At 46.6% G+C, this 12,775-nt stretch overlaps 1 pseudogene; it reads right to left on the bottom strand.

Moving 5' to 3' along the window:
* Window positions 1-9,492: 9,492 nt before the first annotated feature.
* LOC137760764 (homeobox protein OTX2 pseudogene) lies at window positions 9,493-10,646 on the bottom strand (annotated as a pseudogene).
* Window positions 10,647-12,775: the final 2,129 nt, after the last annotated feature.

The raw sequence follows: 12,775 nt of genomic DNA, 5'->3' as shown, positions 1-12,775 counted from the left end.
AACCAACAGGGTAGCAAAGGTGGTTCAAAGAGAATTTGAGAGATTAAATATTATAGGCACTTGGGAATGTAAATTGGTGCAGCCACTATGGAAAACAGTGTGGAGGTTCCTCAGAAGACTAAAAGTAGAATTACCATATGATCCAGCAATCCCACTCCTGGGAATATACCCAGACAAAACTATAATTCAAAAAGACAGGGACTTCCCTGGTTGTCCAGTGGTAAAGAATCCACCTTGCAATGCAGGGGACGCGGGTTCGATCCCTGGTCAGGGAACTAAGATCCCACATGCCACGGGACAACTAAGCCCACATGCCACAACTACTGAGCTTGCACGCTCCTCAACTAAAGCCTGCATGCCACAAACTACAGAGCCCACGCGATCTGTAGCCCACACGCCACAACTAGAGAAGAGAAAACCTGCATGCCACAACTAGAGAGAAGACCGCACACCACAACGAAGATCCCGCATGCCTCAACAAAGATCCTGGGTGCTGCAACTAAGACCTGAGGCAGACAAAAATAAATTAAATAAATAAATAATAAATCTTTTTTTTAAATCCTAAAACTTATTTAAAAAAAACCCAAAAGACACATGCACCCCTATGTTCATAGCAGCACTGTTCACAATAGCCAAAACACAGAAACAACCTAAATGTCCATCGACAGATGAATGGATAAAGAAGATGTGGTACATATATACAATGGAATACCAGTCAACCATAAAAAAGAATGAAATAATGCCATTTGCAGCAACATGGATGCAAATAGAGATTATCATTCTAAGTTCAGTGAGTCAGAAAGAGAAAGACAAATACCATATGATATCACTTATATGTGGAATCTAAAATATGGCACAGATGAACCCATCTACAAAACGGAAACAGACTCACAGACATAGAGAACAGACTTGTGACTGCCAAGGAGGAGGGGGAGGAAGAGGGATGGACTGGGAGTTTGGGGTTGGCAGATGCAAACTATTACATTTAGAATAGATAAACAACAAGGTCCTATGTATAGCACAGGGAACTATATTCAATATCCTGTGATAAACCATAATGGAAAAGAATATTAAAAAAAAGAATGCATATACATGTATGAGTCACTTTGCTGTACAAGAGCGACTGGCACAATATTGTAAATCAACTATACTTCAATAAAAAATTTTTAACATTATAGGCACTGAATAAAGAATAGGATTTCTGGGTTAGATACAAAACTGGTTAATGTCATACAGGGCAAGGAAGCTGTAACCTTTGGGATCTTGGGATTCTGTTTCTTTTTTTTTTTAATTAAGTAATTTATTTTTGGCTGCATTGGGTCTTCACTGCTGCGCACGGGCTTTCTCTGGTTGCTTCGAGTGGGGACTACTCTTCGTTGTGGTGCGTGGGCTTCTCATTGCAGTGGCTTCTCTTGTTGCGGAGCACAGGCTCTAGAGCTCAGGTTCAGTAGTTGTGGCACACAGGCTTAGTTGCTCCATGGCATGTGGGATCTTCCTGGACCAGGGATCAAACCCCTGTCCCCTGCATTGGCAGGCAGACTCCCAACCACTGTGCCACAAGGGAAGTCCCAGGGATTTTGTTTCTGATTTCTTTGGTTTTTGTTGTTTTATTTTTCACCTGAAAGAAATGATTTACATCAGTACCAGACAAAAATCTGCATGTTAACATGTAACCTTATACAGTCTGGGCTCTATTCAATGGTGAAGAACAAATCAAACCAAAGTACATTTCCCTAAAAAATAAAAAAAAACCTTGAGTGGGCCTTTAGCTGCAGAATGGACAGTGTCCTTTATAGAGAGGACAAGATATGTCTGCCATGAGGGCCAGGAAACATTGCTACTTCAATAGCAATAAGCAAGCACCAGGATCTTAGTTTCTAAACACCATTCTCCACTAAAAGGAACAAAGACTCCATGAAGTAATGGTTAATTACAGAGCTAGGGCAGAAAATGTATAAGAGAGATCTGGAATGTAGTTATGTGCCAGAAAGTAAGGGAGTGCTCAAAGAATGGTGGGGGCATGTTAAAAGGACTCAAGAGCCTGCATGAAGGGACTCCAACTGGCCAAATCTGGGGCAATTTAAGCATAGAAATAAATAATGCTAGTAAAGGAATAGAATCCATTGAGTAAAATAAGAATTTGTGTGTCTTTATATAAATAACTGGAGGAGAAGGGAAAGTTCTTCCTAACAGTGGAATGCCAGCCAATAAAGGTAGAAGAAATAATAAAACGAGAAAAAACACTATTTTGTAATACTCATAGTAATGGTTGATTCAGGCAAGATATATCAATGAATGCTACAACTAGTGGATGAAAGTTTGATAAGGAACAGGATATTTATACAGTTTCAAAATATTTCCTATCAAATGATTGATTAATTACAGAGGAAAAAAATAGTAACTTTACAATGGAGACACTGACAGACACCACTTTCACTAAGTAATCAAAATGAACATTACCAGTAATGGGACAAATCAATATCATGTGCCTCCTGATGTAATGTCCTAAGAAGGACACAACATCATTTCTGTAATATTATTGCCAAAATGCATAACCTGAATCTGATCATGAAGAAACATCAGACAAACCCAAATTGAAGGACATTGATTAGATAATTAGATAATAGCAATGTATCAATGTAAAATATTCTGACTTTGTTACTCCTTAAAGTATTTAGGGGCAAATAGACACAATGTCTGCAACTGATTCCCAAGTGGTTCAGAAAAACATACATTCATGTATTTTATATATATATGTATATATGTATGCATACATAATGATACATGCATATATTCTTTTATATGCATTTTATATGCATATAAAAGAAATGAAGGAGTTTGGTGCTTGCAAGATGATGAGGTTTGGAAATGGCTGCTAAAGACACAGGGAATGTGATTTGCTGAGAGAATAGGGAGGACCTGAACCTTCTGGCCTCCAATTTCACCACTTCAATGAAGCAGCAGTGACCAAGTCCAGCGACCACTCCCCGGTCATCTTCCTTGTTGATCTCTGATCTGCTGTTGACTTTGTCTCCTTGAAAACATCTCTTCCCTCCACTTCCACTGGCGTGGCTCTCCTGGTTTTTCCTTCTGCCTTTCCATCTCTTTCCCAGCTCTTCCTTCTCTGCCTATTTCTTTCGTGCATGTGACATTCAGGGTTCTGGTCTCGCCACCCTTCACAGTCTTCCACATCAGGTTCATCTATGCTCACAGCTTCCATGACCACCTCATGCTGAAGAATCTCCCACCCTCATCTCCTGCTCAGGTCCTGCTCTTCTAAGTCGTAGCTACATTTCCACCTGTCCTTTGGGTACCTGCACCCAGCGGCATCTCAAACTCAACATGTCCCAAACGGAACTCACTGTCTTCCTGTTCACTCTGCCATACTCCTGCTCCAGTCTTCTCTACCTCAGAGAATATCCTGTTCTCAAGACGGAACCCTGAGTCTCATTATGCACTGAGCACCTTCAGTCAGTCACTGAGTCCTGTCTTTTCTGCCTCCTAATTCTCTCTCACACCCGTCCGCTTCTATCACTACAGTCACTGCCTGGCAGTCCGTTGACCCCACCTCTCCTTGGATCATTGCAACAGCCTCCTAGCTGTCCTCTCCCCCTCTAGGCCACGTGTCACACTGAGGTTAAACGCCGTGGGTGAGCACTTTAACCTGAGTCTGAACTCCTCCAGATAACTCACGCAGCCCTGTGTGTTCTGGCCCCTGCTCTCCTCTCTGGCCTCATCTCCTACTGCCTCTCCCCTCTTGCACCCTACATGCCAGCCCCTCAAACTTCCCTCACTTCCTCCAACCCAGTATCCCCCCATTAGTTTGGAAACCTCTCCCCTTCCTACCCTTCCTCACTCCATGTGCTTCTCCCACCCACCCACTCACCCTTACATAAATTGAATTCAGCTCTCACGCGTCGCTTGTTTACTACTTCCTCTATGAAAATTTCCAAGACTCACCAAGTCTGGTTGAGGATCTCCAATAATGCACTTCCCACCATAGTATTTGCCATGGTGAACTGTAATTTCCTATTTGTCTTTATCCTCGTGAGGACAGTACTGTGTCTTGTTCATGGTTGACGTCTCAGTGCTCGTCGTTATACCTGGCACATTATACCTGGCCACATATAATGATAGAGATATGGATAGATGGATAGATGGATCAATAGATAAATGATTGATTGATAATAGGTGATAGATGATAGAAAGATGATAGAAAGATAGATGATAGATAGATAGATAGATAGATAGATGATAGAGAATAGGTACACAAACAAACAACTCAGTATAAATTCCAGAGGGTTTTGGAATCTGGCCTCATGACTTCCTGAGATCCAGAGCAATACACTTTGTCAGTTTCACTCATTACGGCCGAACAGTATCAAAGGCCTTTGAGGTAGAGATTTCCTTTTCCACAGCTAGGTTGGGGGTTTTATGGCTTTGAAGTAACAGTACTATGTTTTGCCACGTGGTGGCGCCAGCACAACACCAAAGAGGACTTCAGAGGCGCCATTTCGCCCCCATCATCAGACGGGGGGGTGATATCACCCACCCTTGTTGACAGTGGACAGCATTATTGTGGTGTAAAGCCTTTATTAGGGGCTTGTATTCATTGTTCGGGAAGTCTTGGCAATATTTACAGCTCTCTGAGACTCAGAGAAATCATCCCAGCTCCACAGAAGGGTGGAGAGGGTAATTTCCTCTCCCACGAAAGCGTGTCAGCCTATTGTGCTAATAAGGGTGCAGGCTGCTTCACTGTGAACGAGGAGAAACCTTGGGGAATTGCTGTCTTCAGAAAAGCCGAGTACTCTTCCCTCAGGGCCTGCCTCTGAGGGCTGAGCAGGCCCTGAGCACTGAGAGGTGGGGCTCTGCAATCCTGGCCAGAGTCCTGCTTCTGGAAGGAGCCTTCAGTGCTCCTGGCATTTCCTGTGATGGGGCTCAGGGGCCCCCTCCACCCAGATCCCTCCCCCTCCCCCCGCCCAGCCTTACTTACCCTCACCTCCTTAACCCTTTGATGACTCCCTCAAGACCCTTACAAGGCCCTGCAGAGGCGGGCTCCTGGTTTGCAGTACTCTGTAATCGGCCCTGAATGCCCCAGGGCATTTGCACACCCCAGTGGGTGGAAATGGGGTGGAGAGACTGAGCTGTGTAATGGCCAGTCTGGTCCCAGGCAGACTCCCTGAAGACTCTCAGGCTCCCCAACCCCATAGGCCAGCATCAGCATGCACACGTGAAGGATGGACCAGTCCAGCCAAGGAGAGTGAGGGGAGGAGGGAGTCAGCAGGAAACGCTTGCAAGACCTTGACCAAGAACCTTCTCGTGTTTCTCCTAGAGTAGACATCACAGCCGCCCCACCCTGGGGCAGAGATCTTCTGGCTCTCTGTAGAGGGGGATGGTACACCCCACCCCACGATAAACACAGACACAAGACACAACCCTCATGGCTGTTAAGCCGGGGCTCCTAAAAACTCTCAATTCAGGGACCCCTTTAGCAGGACACAGGACCCTAAGCAGCATTTCCCCCACCTATATAGGTGACACAGCCATGGGAGATACAGCAAGCTTTGCCTAGGGTAAGCTTTGTGTCTATGTTCCTTCAGTCAACAGACCTTCACCAGGGACCCACCAGGTGCCAGGCACTGTGCCAGGATCACAGGGTGAATAAGAAAGACACAGTTCTCCAGTTCAGGAACTTACAGGCTAGCAGGGAATCAGACCCGTTAGTATTTGTCGCACCTGGTTATAAGCACTGTAACAGAAGTGACACAAAAGTGCTAAGGTAATAGCTCTGATTATTCATTATTGTGTTTTCTGATTTGCATTCAAAGCCACATCACAGAATATACATTAGAGAGCACTTATGTCTTCACGTGACTTGCATTTTTGATCAGTGCCTATGTTGCAGGAAGGGGACCCCTTCCAGGGCCTGACAGTGGGCTGTTGTCTAACGCTCGGAAATGAATTGTCCGAGGAGACACTCGTGCTGACAAAGCGAGAGACTTATTGGGAAGGGGCGCCCGGGGGGAGAGCAGCAGGGTGAGGGACTGCAAGAGACGTGCTCTGCCACGCGGCTCGCAGCCTTGGGTTTCATGGTGATGCGATTAGTTTCCGGTTGCCTCTGGCCAATCACTCTGACTCAGGGTCCTTTCCGGTGGGGCGCACAACCGCTCAGCCAAGATGGATTCCAGCGAGGAGGATTCTGGGAGGCTGGTAAGACATGTGGACAGGTGTCTCCTCTCTCCTTTTGACCTTTTCTGATTCTTCTGGTTGGTGGTGGCTTGTTAGTTCCGTGTTCCTAACCAGGATCTCCTGTCATAAAATAACTCATGCAAATTGTTGCTGTGTTTGCCTGGCCCCGGAGGGCGGTTTCAGTCAGTGTTTCCCCTAACACCTAGACTGCTTGGGTGGAAAGAAATTCCTCCAAGACACTCCCTTCTGAGTATGAGTCAGGAAGCCGAGGCCTCCCAGGCATAACCCGGTCAGAGGCGGGTTGACTGGGCTCCAGGACATCTTCCAACCAGAGGCTGGGCACAGCCTGGGGAGTGGGCAGCAAGATGGGAAACCCGCCCCCAACATGAGGCAGAGGCCCCAGTGCTGGCTCCAGCCCTCCCGTATGACTGCTGGCCCTTCAGCTGTCACAGCCCTTCTCTGGCCTCGGCTTCTCATCTGCAACGATTAGATGAGAGGAAATGGTCCTGCCCTCTTCTCCACCTCTAAGCCTGTCACCTTTGTGATTCTCATCCTTGCCATTAAGAGCTGAAGAATCGCCAGGCTCTGAGTCAGATGTCTTGTGGCCGCATCACTAAGAGGTGACTCAGACCCAGACAGGGCTCTGAGGCTCCTTTTGTAATTCCTTTGTTTGGCCCCAGGCAGGGTCTCTCTTGGGAGGTGCTGGGCAGAGCCTCTCTCTGGGCCAAGGAAGAACCTGGGCACCCAACACCCAGAAAAAAAAAAGGAATGTCTTTCCAAGCTTTAAATCACATGGAAATTTAAGTTATAAATTGTATGGAGAATGCCTTGGGCACCATTATGCTTCATTGTGCCTGGAAGCCCAAATTAATGTTCTAAAAAGTAAATATCTCTAAGTCTGTAGAAAAGTCGTGTGTGTGTGTGTGTGTGTGTGTGTGTGTAAAAGAAAACAAACAAACAACCTCTCAGAGGAGGAAGAAGCCTCAGGCAGTGGAAATATCCTGGTTATTCTACCCCCAGCGCTGGCTACATTTACAAGTGGCCCCTGTGATTGGAAGTTGGAAGCAGAGGAGATGATGGACCAGGCAGGTTCTGGGGCAGGAAAAGCCAGAACAATGTACACAAAAGGCACAGGCAGAGAAAGAGGAGCTGGTGAAGGAGGTTGAGGAAGAACAGGCAGAGAGCTGGGAGAAAAGCCGGGAGAGGGAGTCATCCACGGAAGCAGAGGAGGAAAGGTTTTGAGAAGGAGGGGAAGGACTGCAGTGCCAGAGGCAGCGCACAATACCTGAGGTGAAAACAGGGAAGGCTTGGTATCTGCAAAACAGCTCACAGGGTATGGCTCAAAATATTATCTCTAGCCCTTGAGGAGGAAGTAGATCCTTGACTGAGGATCTGGAAGCCATCAGTGACTGTGGCCATGGCAGTTTGCGGCGTGCTGATAAATAAGGGTCAGTATGTTCATTTTTCTCCCCATTCGCTCTGCAAATCACACTGCCCCATGTCTAGGGCAGGGCTTCCCAAATGCAGCTTTGCGTTCAAATTCCGACTCCACTACTCACTAGCTGGATGACCCCAGGGAAGTCACTGAAACTCGTGGTGCCTCGGTTTCCTCATCTGTAAATGTGGAAAAAATGACAAGACCCATCAATGAAATGAAAAAATATGTGTAGAGCATTCAAGTTGAAGACAAGCTCTCCCCAGGCTGCTCCAGCCACTGACAATACAGCAGAGGCACTGGGCTGGCCATTTCTGCCCACTGCTGACTTCTAAGAGGCCTGCTTTGCTCAGGAGTCCCCAGTGGGTTGGCTGGGGCTTTCTCAGGCGGCACTGCTGGCCCACCAACCCCACTGTTTTTCCTTCTCTCTCTCTTTCCACAGGTGTCAGGCTTGCACTGTGGTCCGAAGGCTCCCCTACCTCCTCTGCTCCCTCCCCCCTTTCTCTTCCACAGGCATCACCCCCAATCAATCTCTTGCACGTCTAACTTTGTGTTGGCCTTTTGCTTCCTGGAGGACCCAAATTGGCAAACTAGGTAAAACAGAATTCTTTGCTACAGGACTTGCCTGAGCCTTTAATGTAAGAATATACATTATGGTTCTCAAGAGGGGAACATAATTTGAAGTGTTTCCCAAATTTACTTGATCACTAAAAGCTAACATCCACCCACTCACAGCCACGGCAACATGGAACATCCATTAACATCTCATGGAACTTATGATCTGCTAAGTAAAGTTTTGGGTTTTTTGTTTTGTTTTGTTTTGTTTGCTTTTCTTTTTTTGTGTGCTAGAACCATTTTAATATAATTATACATATCTGCCAGATCCAGGAAGAAAGGCTTATGCATATATAACTTTTCCAGTTAACATTTGCAAGCATAAACAACGAGGATCTCAGTTTATAAATTCATCAGGGTCAGAGCAATTGACCAATGTCTCTTTACTGCTAGGCTTACCAACAGCAAATTACAGATGAATTAGTGTCCTTTCGTTTCTCTTCTCTCACTCTCCTTGTCCAGAGACATTTTGTTGTAAAGTTTCAGTGCAGCTTACCTCCAGCCAAAGGTAATCTTTTTAGATAAGTACTCAGTTGCTCTGAATTTACTTATAATTATAACCTCTTTAATCATAGAAGAACCCCTGCAGAGGTGGAGTTCAAGGTTGCATACAATAACAGGAGATCACAGTTTTGAAGTCTAGCACAGATTAAAAACCACAGATGTACCATTCATGTAAGACACACACTGATTGTCTCTTAAACTACATATTGACTCCTTATGAACATTATTTTTTAAATAAAGTAGTGCATCTAGGACAATCAGTCGCACAATTCACACAGCCCTGAAAAGTTTTTCAGTGCCAACTACCAGTTGGTCATGAAACGTGAGTGAGCTTGAGACACTGTCCATTCCTAAGATTCATCCAAGGATTGGCTAAGACATTGGAACACCTCTGCTTAAGAAGGCTATGTCTTTCCCTCTTTTCCCTCACAATTTAGTTTTGTTTGTTTATTTTTGGTGGTATTTGGCTGCACGTGGCTAGAATGCTTTCGATCACTTTGCGACTCAGGAAAACCAATGACCTAAAACTATGATAGGATCTTAAGTGTATTGGTTTGTCCATTTCATGTAGCTGGCTGGCAGGCCCCTCTAAGGCCTTTCATTTTTCTTTCTATGCCTCGCAGGACATTAATCAGAAGATGAGTCTGAGCATCATACCATCTAACTCTTTTAACCAATGCCCGGCTAAAACTGGAATATCCAGCCCAGTGTATTTAAAAATCACCCACAAAAAGAGGTTCTGCAGGTCTTCACAAAACCTGGAATTTCCATGAAGATGTCTGATCTTTATAATCAAAGCAGTCAGTGGTTGAGTTAAAACCCAAGCTTGAAGCTCCATATCCCTGGGTGGAAAGAGAAGCTGGGGACTGATTGAGATGGCTGGTGACTGCGTTGGTACCCATGGGACTGAGTGTGGTCACTGGCCCAGGAACTGGTGATGCATGGGGATCAAATAAGATCCACAGTCCACGCCCCCAAAGTAGGAATTTGAGCCAGCATATCCTTGACTATAACCTGAAGCCTGAGTATAGATCATAGGATAGGACCTCTGCATGCAGGAAGAGGAGATGGACAAGGGATTGGACAGTGGGGAGATGGAAGCTGGGCTCCAGATTGACACAGGAGCACTGCTGCTGGAAATGGCTGGGACCGAGGTGCTAGATGGGGGAGTGAATTGGCCACTTGTTCCACTCTGAACTCACTTCCCGAGCAGGAGACGTCTTCTTTTTGGCAGGTCTCACTTTGTTTTGACCTCCATTCTGCTGTTGCTGCTGCTGTTGGTGGCACTTAGCTCTTCGATTCTTAAATTTATTTATTTGTTTTTATTTTTGGCTGTGTTGGGTCTTCGTTGCTGCGTGCGGGCTTTCTCTAGTTGCGGTGAGCGGGGGCTACTCTTCGTTGCGGTGCGCGGGCTTCTCATGGCGGTGGCTTCTCTTGTTGCAGAGCACGGGCTCTAGGTACGTGGGCTTCAGTAGTTGTGGCTCGCAGGCTCTAGAGTGCAGGCTCAGTAGTTGTGGCGCATGGGCTTAGTTGCTCTGCAGCATGTGGGATCTTCCCGGACCAGGGCTCGAACCCGTGTCCCCTGCATTGGCAGGCGGATTCTTAACCACTGCGCCATCAGGGAAGCCCCAGCTCTTCTATTCTTAAACCGCACCTGCACCCTGGACTCGGGCAAGCTGATTTTCAGCGCCACCTCCACCCGCATGAAGATATCTGGGTATCGGGTCTTAGCAAATAATGCTTCCCGCACATCTAGCTGCGCCCAGGTGAACGTCGTCCTCTCCCGCCGCTGTTTCTGAGAGGTGGCCGGGTAGCCCACCGAGGGGTGCAACAAGTCCATGCCCGAAGTGATCAGACTCAACCCATTGACTGCGTAAGGCGGTTGCTTAAGAAAAGACATCATGCTAAGCTTGTTTGGAGGCGCAAAGTTGGCCCAAATCCGGGGGACCCAGCCAGAAAGTCTCGCTTCTCCTGGGGTGGACAGATTCAGAGTCCTTGGTGGGTGGGTTTGGAGTGGTGGAACTGAGGCAAAGCAAACAAACAAACAGAGGTGCTGGTTTACCGCTTCGGAGGACGCAGCTCTTCCACGTTCCACCACTAACTTAAGAAGAGCCAGTGTTTTTTTTTTTAAATATTTTTCAAGGTAAGCCTGCTGTCATTGGTTCAATCTTTATTTATTATTTATTTATTTGTTTTTGGCCACGCCTCGCAGCTTGTAGTATCTTAGTTCCCCTGACCGGGGATTGAACCCAGGCCCCTGCAGTGAAAGCGCCAAGTCCTAATTCACTGGACCTCCAGGGAATTCCCCTAAGTAAAGTTTTGTAAACACTAAACAAGAAGACCTCTCAAGTTCCATCCAACCCTGGATTCTGTCACATGGATCTCAAAATGTGAAACACTTCAATAATTATAGTGCGTCCAGGGCCTCATTGTACAGAAAGCAAGTCCCAAGGCCTCACTTGATTTGTATCAACAACCCAAGCTATATTTATGAGTCTCCTTCCATCTTGGCACATAACACTTTGTTAACACCCCCGATGTCATCATCCCTATTTTACAGATGGAAAAACTGAGACGCAGGAAGTTTAAGATGCTTGCCTCAGATCCACGCTCGAGTTCCCGGTGTGGTCAGTCTGAGACGCTGCGTTGATGGAAGGCCTAAAGGGGAAGGGAAAGGAAGGGTTCCTGGAATCTAAGTTCCATGAATATGTTGGGTGACAGCAAGAACCTGCCGTCACTAAGCCGAGCCCTGTGCCCGAAAGAGGGAGGAGATAAAAAGTAACAGCAAGAGAGCTGTGTCCGAGCCCAGGTTGGAATACAACATTGCACAGAGGAGAAAAAATGCTGAAACATGTCGAAACTGCCAAACAACAAATGTAACAGGGTGCGGGAAATGTGGAGATCCAAAGGGATTAGGAGATAAGGGTGGGTGGCTGTCCTTTATGACAACAGGATTGGTTCCTTCCCTGCCCCCACTGTTCTAGCCCCCCTGATCCCCCAGCCCTTTCTCTGCAATCCCCAGATCTCCCCCCGCCCCCTGCCCCAATCCACGCACCTAACTCAGCAGAGGTTTCCTACACCAGTGCTGGCATCACTTTCCCTTCCAATGGGTGGGTAAATCGGGCCACGGTGGTTATTAACCATTTTCAATTTCACTTCTTGGTAACAAGCCTGTTAACTGATTGGCTGAAGAAAGGAACGGAATTGGGAGAAGTAATGAATCCAGGAGACCAGATAGAGCCACGCTTCTCAAAATGTGGTTACCTGAATCACAGTGTAAACAAACAAGTACCGGTGATATTTACCATTTTTTTGAACAGCTGTAAACGTTACTGGGAAATTGGTTTCTGCCACAGCTGGCACAGTAGGGACAATTGCACTGCGACCACCAACCTGCAGACACAGGAGGGCGGAGGGGGCCACTTCCACCTTCTCATCGCGTGAGCTGGAGCATATATGGGGCAGTTCTACAGTTTCTACATGGGAAGGACTTGGGGATGAAAACGTTGATGGTAGATGAAGCAGGGTGCACTGGGGCTTGTCTTGAGTTTTTTTGCCTAGTAAGCCCCCTGTTCTGGGCTCAGAAACGTATTTATTTGGGGCACTTGGGGGTTGTGCTGATGGAAATTATGGGTGAGGCCAGCGCCTCTCCCAACACCCCTGGTGCAGACACTGGAGCTTATCACTTCCTACAGAGAGAACACACTACCCTGCGCTCCTTCCCTGCAGCGGGCAGCGTGAAAATAGAGGAATTGCTCCCCATGTGTCCAGGACTCATGGGCCTTTAGGAGAAAGGTATGCAGCTGCTGATGAGAACAGTGACAGCACCCGAGGTGGTCCAGTTCCAGCAGTTTCACACACGTCGTGATTTCAATGCTTACAAACCACTCTGTGAACTCTGCAGAGTAGATATTTTTTCCCCATTTGAAGATATGAGAGAATTGATGGTTAGTGTTTTGAAAATTGCAAAGGACCCCACAAATACAAGATATAACTTATTATTAGCAAAGCTATCACTAGGGGACCCCTTCT

The sequence above is a fragment of the Eschrichtius robustus genome, chromosome 3 (genome assembly GCF_028021215.1).
Source record: "Eschrichtius robustus isolate mEscRob2 chromosome 3, mEscRob2.pri, whole genome shotgun sequence".
NCBI lineage: Eukaryota > Metazoa > Chordata > Mammalia > Artiodactyla > Eschrichtiidae > Eschrichtius > Eschrichtius robustus.
The sequence above is the reverse complement of the archived record's forward strand: the minus strand, read 5'-3'. Positions and strand labels throughout refer to the sequence as shown.